At 40.7% G+C, this 10000-nt stretch overlaps 1 pseudogene across 1 annotated transcript in view; it reads right to left on the bottom strand.

The window, feature by feature from the left end:
- Positions 1-4022: 4022 nt before the first annotated feature.
- Positions 4023-10000, bottom strand: part of LOC146481026 (uncharacterized) — a 22435-nt pseudogene continuing 16457 nt past the window's right edge. Inside the window, exons 9-13 of the transcript XR_014864517.1 lie at positions 9442-9675; positions 7171-8638; positions 6491-6636; positions 5343-5532; positions 4023-5053 (exon numbers count right to left, since the gene is read on the bottom strand). The product of XR_014864517.1 is annotated as an uncharacterized LOC146481026 (transcript). The remainder of the gene's footprint in view (positions 5054-5342; positions 5533-6490; positions 6637-7170; positions 8639-9441; positions 9676-10000) is intronic.

The raw sequence follows: 10000 nt of genomic DNA, 5'->3' as shown, positions 1-10000 counted from the left end.
ATTGTAATCAGTTATAAATCACAAAAATCAAAACCCAAAAAAGCATGTCAAACGGCAGACTGCCTTCCTTCTCTTGTGTTTAACTGTCTAGACCGGGAGGACTGATTCTGCCGGCGGCGACATTGAACCTGTATAAGTTATTTAATATTTGAGCAAAGGCCATGAAACTTCATGAATGTTTCAGAAATTTATCTGGGAACAATTTGATGTGGTCGGTTAGTGTTTTTTGACTTTAGTGTTACCATGGCAACCAATATTTTGTAGGCTACTCGGAATGCGGTGATACTTGAAGCCTTCTTTTCTCCTGGTTTACGATTTGTTTCCATCTCACCTTGTCTACCCCACGGTACGTTCGGGTACAGCATGGTCGTAGGCCGACCTCTCCCCACCCTCACCCCGGGGGAACCCCATTTTATGGACTTTACGGGGAGGCTAGGCTCCGCCCGAAGGGGTACCTTTTTCAGGATAGAGGTACAATAAAAGGGAAGGGAAAATTGAAATTTAAGTGCAAAAGGGTCTTTTAAATACCTCGAACAGACTCGACGAAGTGAAAAGATAGTATTTCTATCGTACGTATGTGAAAGGGGTACCATTTTCTATGAAAGGTATATGGAAGAGTTGCCTTTCCTGTCAGCAATGGTTTACAAAAGCCTAAGGGTTTGGTTCCCTGGGCGTAGCCTCCGCGTATAAAACTCTCTTGAGTACTCCATCTGGGACCCTCACACTCGGAATCAATGTAATTCACTCCAAGGGTTAGATCGGCTAAACTAAAAAGAAGAAGGAAAATCGTGAACAATAGACCGTCAGCGGGAGGTACTCCTTGGAATTTTTGCAAATTTTTAATTCCCGTTTACAAACCTGGACGCTAAACCCCATACCCACGTTCAGACTTCAGACCGAAATGGCTAAAATGTACACCTACTTTCAGACTAAACCGCTTCCAAAAATATCATTTGGGGGCAGCTCATTATATGCTTACATAGCTTATATAAAGAGTTCGAGGTATATGAAAGAGTTGCCTTTCCTGTGTTAGAAAGTCAAAAACAATCAATTTTATTAAAACGCTTTTAGTAGTTTCAATTAATGGGTTTACGTTTAAAGGTATTTCTCGGTTAGAGTTTGTTCTTTGTTTAAGGTCATTCAAGTTTTATTCAAGTGTGAGCCTGTAGAGGCATTTCCTTAGTTTTTCAGTAGTCCTTTCTTCTGAAAGGGTTTGTGGAGTTTAGGTGTGGTATTTTTAAGTTGGCATGCTTGAGGATTTAAGCTGACCTTGGATTTTATTGGCCCTGTTAAACTTGTTTGGGTTTATTGCATTGTCTAACTTTGTACTTTTGTTATGGAGTTTACATTGGTGGTCCTCTACTTGTTATTGTCAAGCATGTAGGTATGTTTTCGCACATTGAGTTAAGCAGTTGAGTGTGAAACTAGAGCTCCCTTGGTCAGCAAACCCAAACATGTCTACAATTATAGTATATAGTGAGGTTTGCAAATAACGTTAGTCAGTCAGTTGTAAGTCAGAGCTGTGCTAAGGAATAAAGATTTGCTTCAAAAAAGACTCCCGGTTCCTCCGTTGCAGTAGCAAACGGGTTGGTATTCTACATATTTGGTGGAGAATCTTTACCTTGTTGCTGGAGGCTTCGAGGCTCAGGGTAATATAAGAAAAGAAACTAGACAAAAGTTCAAATATGAATAATTAATTTATTTTGCTTTATTCCCTTCTAGCATTGGAGACAAGTTAGAATTTTAATGTATCGAAATCGGTCTATTTTGATTCATTCAGCCAACACATGTGTTTAACTTATGGTGTGAGCGGATAACACGGGCGCACGCGGTTAAAATTCCTTTAAACTGTATATCCAGGAGGCGCCCCATCGCGCGTACTCAGATATATTAGGCTGATTTAGCAACAGAACGGGAACGTCAGTTGACAACGGCGCGCACATCAAGAATACCTATAAGATAATCGAAATAGACTCGCGTTCCGACTATTCCAAGAGCCGGCTCGCGTCCTCAAATGACGTTCCCGTTCTGTTGCTAAATAAGCCTCATTATTGACGGGGAGGGACGAATGAGTTCAAGATGCGAAACCCCAAAGTCGGTCCTATTGGGCTAAAACTGGACCGAGAAAAGTCGAACCGCCCAAAAGCGTAACCATCAAAACAAGGAGCGGGCCACAAATTCACTTGGGAATCTCACCCCGTCACGTGGTGTTCTCCAAGGCACGGTCATTTTAATAATTAAGAGCAATGTTTTAATTTAAAAAGTGCTCTTAGTTCAATTAAATGCGGAAGTTATGAGTATGCCTCTTCCATCAGTAATCAACAAGTAGCGGCAAAATATAGTAATTTCACTAAACCGTTGTATCACGTGACTTTCCTGGTGCTGTTTAATTTGGTTCCAGTGCCACTAGCACGAATCTGTATGAGTGGCTCTTAAAGACCTTGTGCTTTCTTCCTTTTGTCGAGATTAAAATGTCTACTAGGCCATTACAACAAGGAGTCCGTTATCATACCCAAACTATGATACATCCCATAAAAAATTCTGTGGTGGGTTAAGAAAGAAAGTAGAGGGGAGGGGGTGCTGGGTAAGGTTGAAAAATTGGATAGTAACGAGTGCTTGCTCAGGAAAAATTGCTTTTAATGCATTAAATGAAGCACTGGACTGTAGTTACAAAACAGAGGAAGAGGCTTATGATTCACATTTAACCTTTTTCTTAACGTGTATCGCAGATATAACACAAAGAAAAAATATCGAATTTAGTATATAACCAAAAAGCAGATAGTGTTCTTAACGCGACTTTCTTTCTTTTTGTAAAATTGACATAAATATGGTGAGTTATTGTTTTACATTTGCTTGCTGTACACCGGTTTGATACTGATACTTAACATTAATGATTAACTTGAGTTGGCTACAAACGCATGGAGCGGATCTTACCGCCAAAAACATGTTTAGCTTTTTAGGTATGTTTGTACCGTAACATAATGCAGGGGCACGCATCAGTTCATTTTAGTGGATATCTTTTCGGATCGGAAGGCCTAAATCACCTAAGAAATTCGGATTTAGTTTTGAAGAAAACCTGAAGTCTTCAATTCTTTGGCAAAATGTCAGCTCAACTGTTTCGTTACACTGGAAAACTAATTCCTTCCTTTCTAATACCTTTCACAAATATCGCGACAAAAATGCGAAGTCAGGTCAGCTAGTATTTTTTAGTGAAGTCAACAACATCTTGTAAATTCGAGGAATGTAAGATTCCTTTTCCTAAAATGTTCAGCAACTTAAATTTCCAGCTAAAGCATCCGAGCAAATCATTCATACTGTATTGGTACCCTAAAAGGCCACCAAACGATCAGGGAACACAGAAGGTAATGTTTTAAGTGTCAAAATGTTCTCGTTGGTTGCCCCTGGTAGCTGTTATTCTAAGCACATAATCGGCAAATTTGGTACCTAGAGAAAAACGAGTCCATTTTTGGCTGTTGTCAAGGCCATAAATATCGTGCTAAATTTTGGTGTAAATGTATGGCGTAACCTTGTACATGCTCTGGTAAATAATCGTTTGCGCTGTACGATCGATGTACAAATGGGAACTGGTCAAGTTTGGTTGCATTCAGACTAGGTGCCCTGATCTGGTTCTCGGGCCCTGCCAATAGTCAATATAGCTATTCATTTTTTCGGTACCCAAGCAAACATTCCGACACCTATTAAGGCACGGACACTGGTCTGACAAAAGGTCAGTTCCCGCTCGTTTTCCCTAATAGTATGCCTCCCTGCGATATAGCAGGTACCAATTAGATGAAGTCGATTGCTCCTTCGGCACCAAGGAGTCTGAACAATGCCTATAGACCCAATGCAAAAATGGCTGACATTTTGATATCCTTTTTTTTTGCATTCAAACTAGCCTCACTAGCCTCGTTCTTGAGTTCAAATACCAAAAGAATATTTTCCCTTGAACGAGGCTAGTGAGGCTAATTTGACTGCAGACAAAAGAATATTTAAATGCCAGCCATTATTGCATTGGGTGTATAGTCCTGGGCCTAAGACGTGATATCAAACGTGAACTTTTGAAGTCCTGGGTCTTCGTGACCGTAGTAGGACTTAAAAAAACTCCTGCGTGTAATAACAGGCCCGTGCTTACAATAAAAAAATGTACTTTTAAATCAAAGTGCTTACCGTATACCCCCGTCCCTCCTCCTTCACTCTTCCCGCCATACACACGCAACCAACGCTCTGTGTGCAATGGTATTTCTACAGTGATGTTTTTTCTGCCGCAAATTTTTAACTTCAGTGCGAAAGAATCTGCTGCTTTCTAATAGTTTTATGTATGAAGGAAATAAGCAGTTGGTTCTAGCCTTGGGTTGTTTTCCATTCATCAAAACGTCCGAAAATTTCATCGGGAGGTAAATAAAACACGCTGTTTTCACTTGCTTTCATGGGAAAGTTTAATTACAAAATGAATAATCGCAACTCTGATATTTTCGAATGAATGAATATGTGTTCCATTAGACATTGGCCGATATTTCACTCTAGTTCCAGGCACTTCTAAACGTATCAATCGTCTTAACGGGTTCTTTAAAGCATCAGTTAAGTCGTTCCATAAGAAACTTCCCATCATGATTTTCGCAATCTTGAGTAAATGGTAAACAACCAAGAGTATGGGAGAGCTAATTCCAAGAATTGAAGCTCACAGCTCACATCGACCAGAATAACATGGGTATAGCCAGGCTTAACAAATTTTAGGCCAGGGATGTTAGAAAACACTACTGACTCGGCATACGCTTGAAAGTAATTAAGTACTCGGGATAACACTGGTCATCGTGGAATACAACAAATACCATAGCATCATCAGTCGAGTCAACTACAGAGTCGTAAAGAAGTTCACGCCTGTTTTGATCAATGGGTGGCGGTGTCTTAAGGCCCGGCTCTCCGCAGGTGTATTTGCCAACGAGCACTCTTGCGAGAAACATGCATTGCTCTCCCTTATTGCTGGGGGGTTTGCAGAATGACAGTGAGTAAGAGGCTTCGGTTGCAAAGTAGACACCATCTCCATAACTTGCACCTGCTGAATAGAATACTTTACATCACTGAGCGCTGGGATGTTTACTGATTATTAAAAAAGGACCATTGGACAATGCAATTTACGAGTTGTGACAGTCAACTTTCAAGTTTTCAACGGGGCTAATTCGAATCTTTGCTCACATGGGCCACCTGGATAATAATTTTGACGAAAACGGCCCCATCGCAAACGATTTGAGTTCAACCCGGAAATCATTTTAACCCCTTGAAAATCTCAAATTAGGTTCCAAAATAGTAGCCAGTGTGTTTGATCAGTGTTCTTATGCTCTTACCGTTACTTCCACAGAAGCTCCGATTAAACCCGTGCGCGGTTATGTCCTTCGCGTTACGATGTGCTGTCCCGTGGAAAAGGTAACGTTCATTTTTGTGATTTCCATTCTTCTCGTCCATGCTTTGCTTCTTCATGACGTAGGAACGATACATTGCTGGGTTCTGAACCCGTTGAATAGCTGTTAAACACATCTTGAAGACAAAAAAAAAAAAACAAAAAAAAATACAATTAAGGGATCGGGATACACAAAATAAGGCTTATTCACTGTTTTGGGTCTGGTGTTGTCAATAAGCACCAGAATTTGAGCACTAATAATTATTAACATTTTATTTACCTCACCAACAACAGTCTGGCCTTCGCACGAAAGGAATCCAAGATGCCGGATAAAGTGGACCGCCGTTTGGAAACCAAGAGGTAATATTATGTGGCCACGAGGGAAATATCCCCGGAAGTACTTTTCTACCTCGAAGTTTCATTTTCATTTCGTTAACCTTCGGAGTTATGTATGGTGTGTGGCAAAATCCGGCTCGCCTCCCTACCCTCTCGCCGCTAACGAAGATGGTAAACAGTCTAGATAGGGCTAACACGGTTTACGCCCGCGTCAATGTTAAGGACGGTGCCTGCTGTTGTTACTGTGCATACGTTCTGCGTATCTCGAGATACTCGGGTTTCCTATGGGTGGTGCCTACTAATACAGGGATATTTTTGCGCGGTTTAAATCTCTGCGGAGAAAGCAGAACTTACCAAATGCTCTTGGTATCTCAAGAAAATCGGGGCTAACCATGCATTTTTCAGAGATGATTAAGGTTCAATTTAGGAAAAAATCTCATACATTGCTTTATATTTTAGCGTTTTTTAGAGGTATTGTTGCTTAATTTTCTCTGACAAATGCGTGGTTACCCCCAATTTGCTTTTTGGATTCCAATACCCCTTGCTAAGATCTTCTTTTCCCGCATAGTCATAAACCTCACAAAAATAGTCCGGTATTAGTAGGCACTGTCCTTAAAACATAGAGCAGTTTCAACCCAGGAACTGTGCCAATCAATCAGCGTCTCTAATATAATTTACAAACTAACTTTACGTCCGTGCGCTTGCTAAATTTCGGCGACGGTGGGGAACAGGATACAACAAACAGACACTTTCACACACCTTTTCAAGCTTTTTGGATTCCTTGAATCTCTTTTCAACGTCTTGGTACTCGGGGGAGTTAACCTCAAGTTGGGCTAGATAAACTCTCTGAGGTCTTCCTTTAACGTCCAATGGCTGGGGGTCCCACTCACATGGAAGTGGAATAACTAAAAGAAAAGAGATATATCTGATTTAATTAAAAAAATAATATAAATTTTAAGAACGCCGATGAACACTGCACTACAGTTTTAATACTTTCTGGGCACGAAACACCATTCGTTTACTTCTGATTCGGAACATGTACTATTTCAACCCCCCAAAAAAACTGACCAACACTACCACTAAAACAAAAACTAAAAACAACTGGGGAGTTGACTATTTTATATATATTTATATTGTCAAGAAATATTTTGAGGTGGAAAAAGAAAAATGCCTTTCTTTAAACGGCAGTTGCCTTGCCATGACAGGCCGAGTTATCACTTGGTCAGGTTGGTCAGGTAGTTTCTCTTGTTACAGCTCCCTAGAGGAGGCGTCTTGTAACTCAGGCTGACAGGTATAATGTTTTTGGTAGGGATAACCCCGTGTAATCTTAGTGCAAACTGCATCCGTTTGAAAGCCACATAGAACAGTAGTAATTTCCATTTCTTCAGAACTTTGATTGTCAGAATTTCACGAAACCCGGGCCCGAAAAAACGACTCACCTTCTTTACGAAAGATCTTCTTCACTGCCCCAGTCTTCAAAAGCGTGACTTGTTCAAGATCAAATACTATTTCTGCGTTCAAATTCTTATGTGTGAACGAAACAGACGGACGTTTAGATTGAGACGCTTGTTCAATTTCATAATTCGCCATCTTTTCAAATGGTTCCTGCTTTCCACTCACACTTAAGTAGCACCACTGAACATTTCGTGCAGTCATTTCCGCGCGTTCAGTTGTGTGTTCTTTCTTAAGTCGATCGTTAATAACTTTTGAAACTTCTTTGTGCATTCGAAGTACGTCTGCAGGGAAGCCGTGCAGTGTAATAATTCCAAGTTGGGATAGATCAAGACTAACGTCTTCTTTACGCCCATTTCGTTTCAGTTCCTTAATAATTCGATCTGGCAAACGGCGTATGACATCATCGGTAACGTCAATGGACTGGAATTCTTTAACAACACCATTCTTTATGGCTGCTATGGCATCGTCAAGTACCTCGTGTCGCCCATAAACCACCACTTTGTGTTGATAGCTCTTTGTCATCCCTTTCGAAGCGATTTCATCCTCCTCTCCTGCCTCTTCAGCAAGACCACAGAATTCACTTTCCGTAGTCAACTGCTTAAGCAAACAGGTAAAAGCATCTTCCACTGAATCATCAATGACAAGAATTCGTATTTCACGAAGAGTGTTGGAAAGATTCCCAGCTTCGAAGAACGATCGAACAGCTCCCAAAACCACTTCTGCTGACTCCCGGGGACTTAAAAGGAACCCGCCACTACCAATTGCAGGAATGGAAACCGACTTTAAACCCCTCGAGTGAGCTTCTTTAAGGGCTGCTAAAACACACGTCTGGAGATGTCGCTTGTTGCCAGACTGTACAACCATGTGAAGGATGTATTTTGCGGCCAGGTTTCCAGCAGATGTGGTCACAATAGATCCACACGCTTGAGGAAAGCTTGCAGTGAGCTCCTTTTGGACTACAGCACCACTAGCATTTTCAATGAATGCACTCAACGTTCCGTTTTTCATTTGAAGATCATCGCGAAGAATATTGACGATTCCATCTGACGATTCCTTAGTGATATCTCCTTTCACTACTTCTAAGGTACTACAACCAATGCTGACTTTTGTACATCTCGGCCCTGAAAACATAGGCTTTTTCTTTCTTTTGCAATGTCCATTTGCTGGACTCCTAGGAGTGGGAATCCTTTGCCGTTCTTCCTTTAACTCTCGAAATTTCTCTTCGAAGTTTGAGATACCCTCACGGTCATCAGTGTGCACAATGAATCTGATTTCTTCCAAGGGCGACTTAGGGAACGCATTGCTATGCCTTAAGGCTTCTTCTACCATGATCTCTACAGCGACATTATGGGGAAAAAAGAGTTGACCCGTACCAATGAGAGGCAGAGCAACGGAACACGACCCTAGGTCGGAAGCTTTGTCAAGACATTTCCATAGCAACGTCTGAAGAATCTGTCAAGCAAAGCAAAAGTCAATTCGGTAACAGATTATATCAAAGTAAATAATTAAATAACCACACAATAAAAGTGCTCTCAATAAAAGATACAGAAATGATAATGGCAATAGGACATTTTCATTATGGCTACCAGAAGGATTCTGGTAGTTGTTTTCTTTTCTAATGCTAATTAGAGCTATTGTTCTTTGCTGTCCACTGGGATTACAAAATTTACTTTTGAAAAGGAAAACGAAATTAATTCTGGTAGTTGTAGTAAAATGACGCCATCATGAAAATGGTCTATTACAAAGCTGTAACTGTAAAGTATGAAGTGTGACCAAAACTGAACTTAGAAGAAAAGATGCCTCCGTAGAAACAGTCTTTCATGCGTTCATGAGATGCATTTGCTTGAAAAAGCACGTGTCCCTTCAACGTTTTACATCGCACACTCAACACTTCTTCTTTATTGCGTCCATATTTCATACGTTAGCACTAGTATTTTTACGAATATTTTTGTGTGTATCAATGTTAACAACGTTAACAATAATTAAATAGAAGCCCGAATCTTGCAGTCCTGCAAGAAATTAAAGACCATTGCAGTTGCCGGAGCATAGATACGTCGATCGATCAATATCGCAGTCGTGTAGGCAACTTGAATAGTCGCCATACGAAATCCTAAAAAATCTCTCATAAGTGAATTCCCTTTTGATAATACTGAAAAATGTTCTCTCAGTAGCATTTACTTTGGAACTTGTGTGAGTGTCCGGCTAGGAGAGGTATCCGCTCGTTTGTCACACAGGTTTGATTGCAGTTATCTCACCTTTTTGGCGTCACTTTGCCCTTTATCCCACGGACAGCATACACAGAAAACCACATGACGACAGGATAAGTTTCCAGTGACTGATGTGTGAACGACTTCTCCTGCACACAAGGTCTTGGTCTCTTTTAGAAGTGCATTTTGTAATGCTGGACCAGCAACCTTGTTCATGGCACGTGCAATTGAACCAATGGACAAATTCTTGTTTGACCCCACAGAGCACACCAACATGTCGGCCTGTTTGAACAGACAGCAAATGTAATTGGTTAGAACTTATTTAAAATGGAAATCTTGTAACAGTTCCACGTAGACAACAGTGACAAATTCTTGAAGCGGTTGATGTTTTTACTAGATATTTTCTGAAACTTTATTAATTGACTTACTTCACGAACATTACTATATGTTCAGCAGCCAGCCTATAAACAATGCCGTCGACTTAAAATAAGACAAACAGAATGCTTTCCATAGCGTTTTAGATATTAAGATGAGATGCTACATCACGCATGGGTTGTTACCCGCAGAATTTTGGCATATTTGCCTCTCGAATAGCCGATACCAACCC

This window comes from Pavona decussata, unplaced genomic scaffold, assembly GCF_977016875.1.
Source record: "Pavona decussata unplaced genomic scaffold, jaPavDecu1.1 SCAFFOLD_51, whole genome shotgun sequence".
NCBI lineage: Eukaryota > Metazoa > Cnidaria > Anthozoa > Scleractinia > Agariciidae > Pavona > Pavona decussata.
This window is presented reverse-complemented; position numbering and strand designations above follow the sequence as displayed.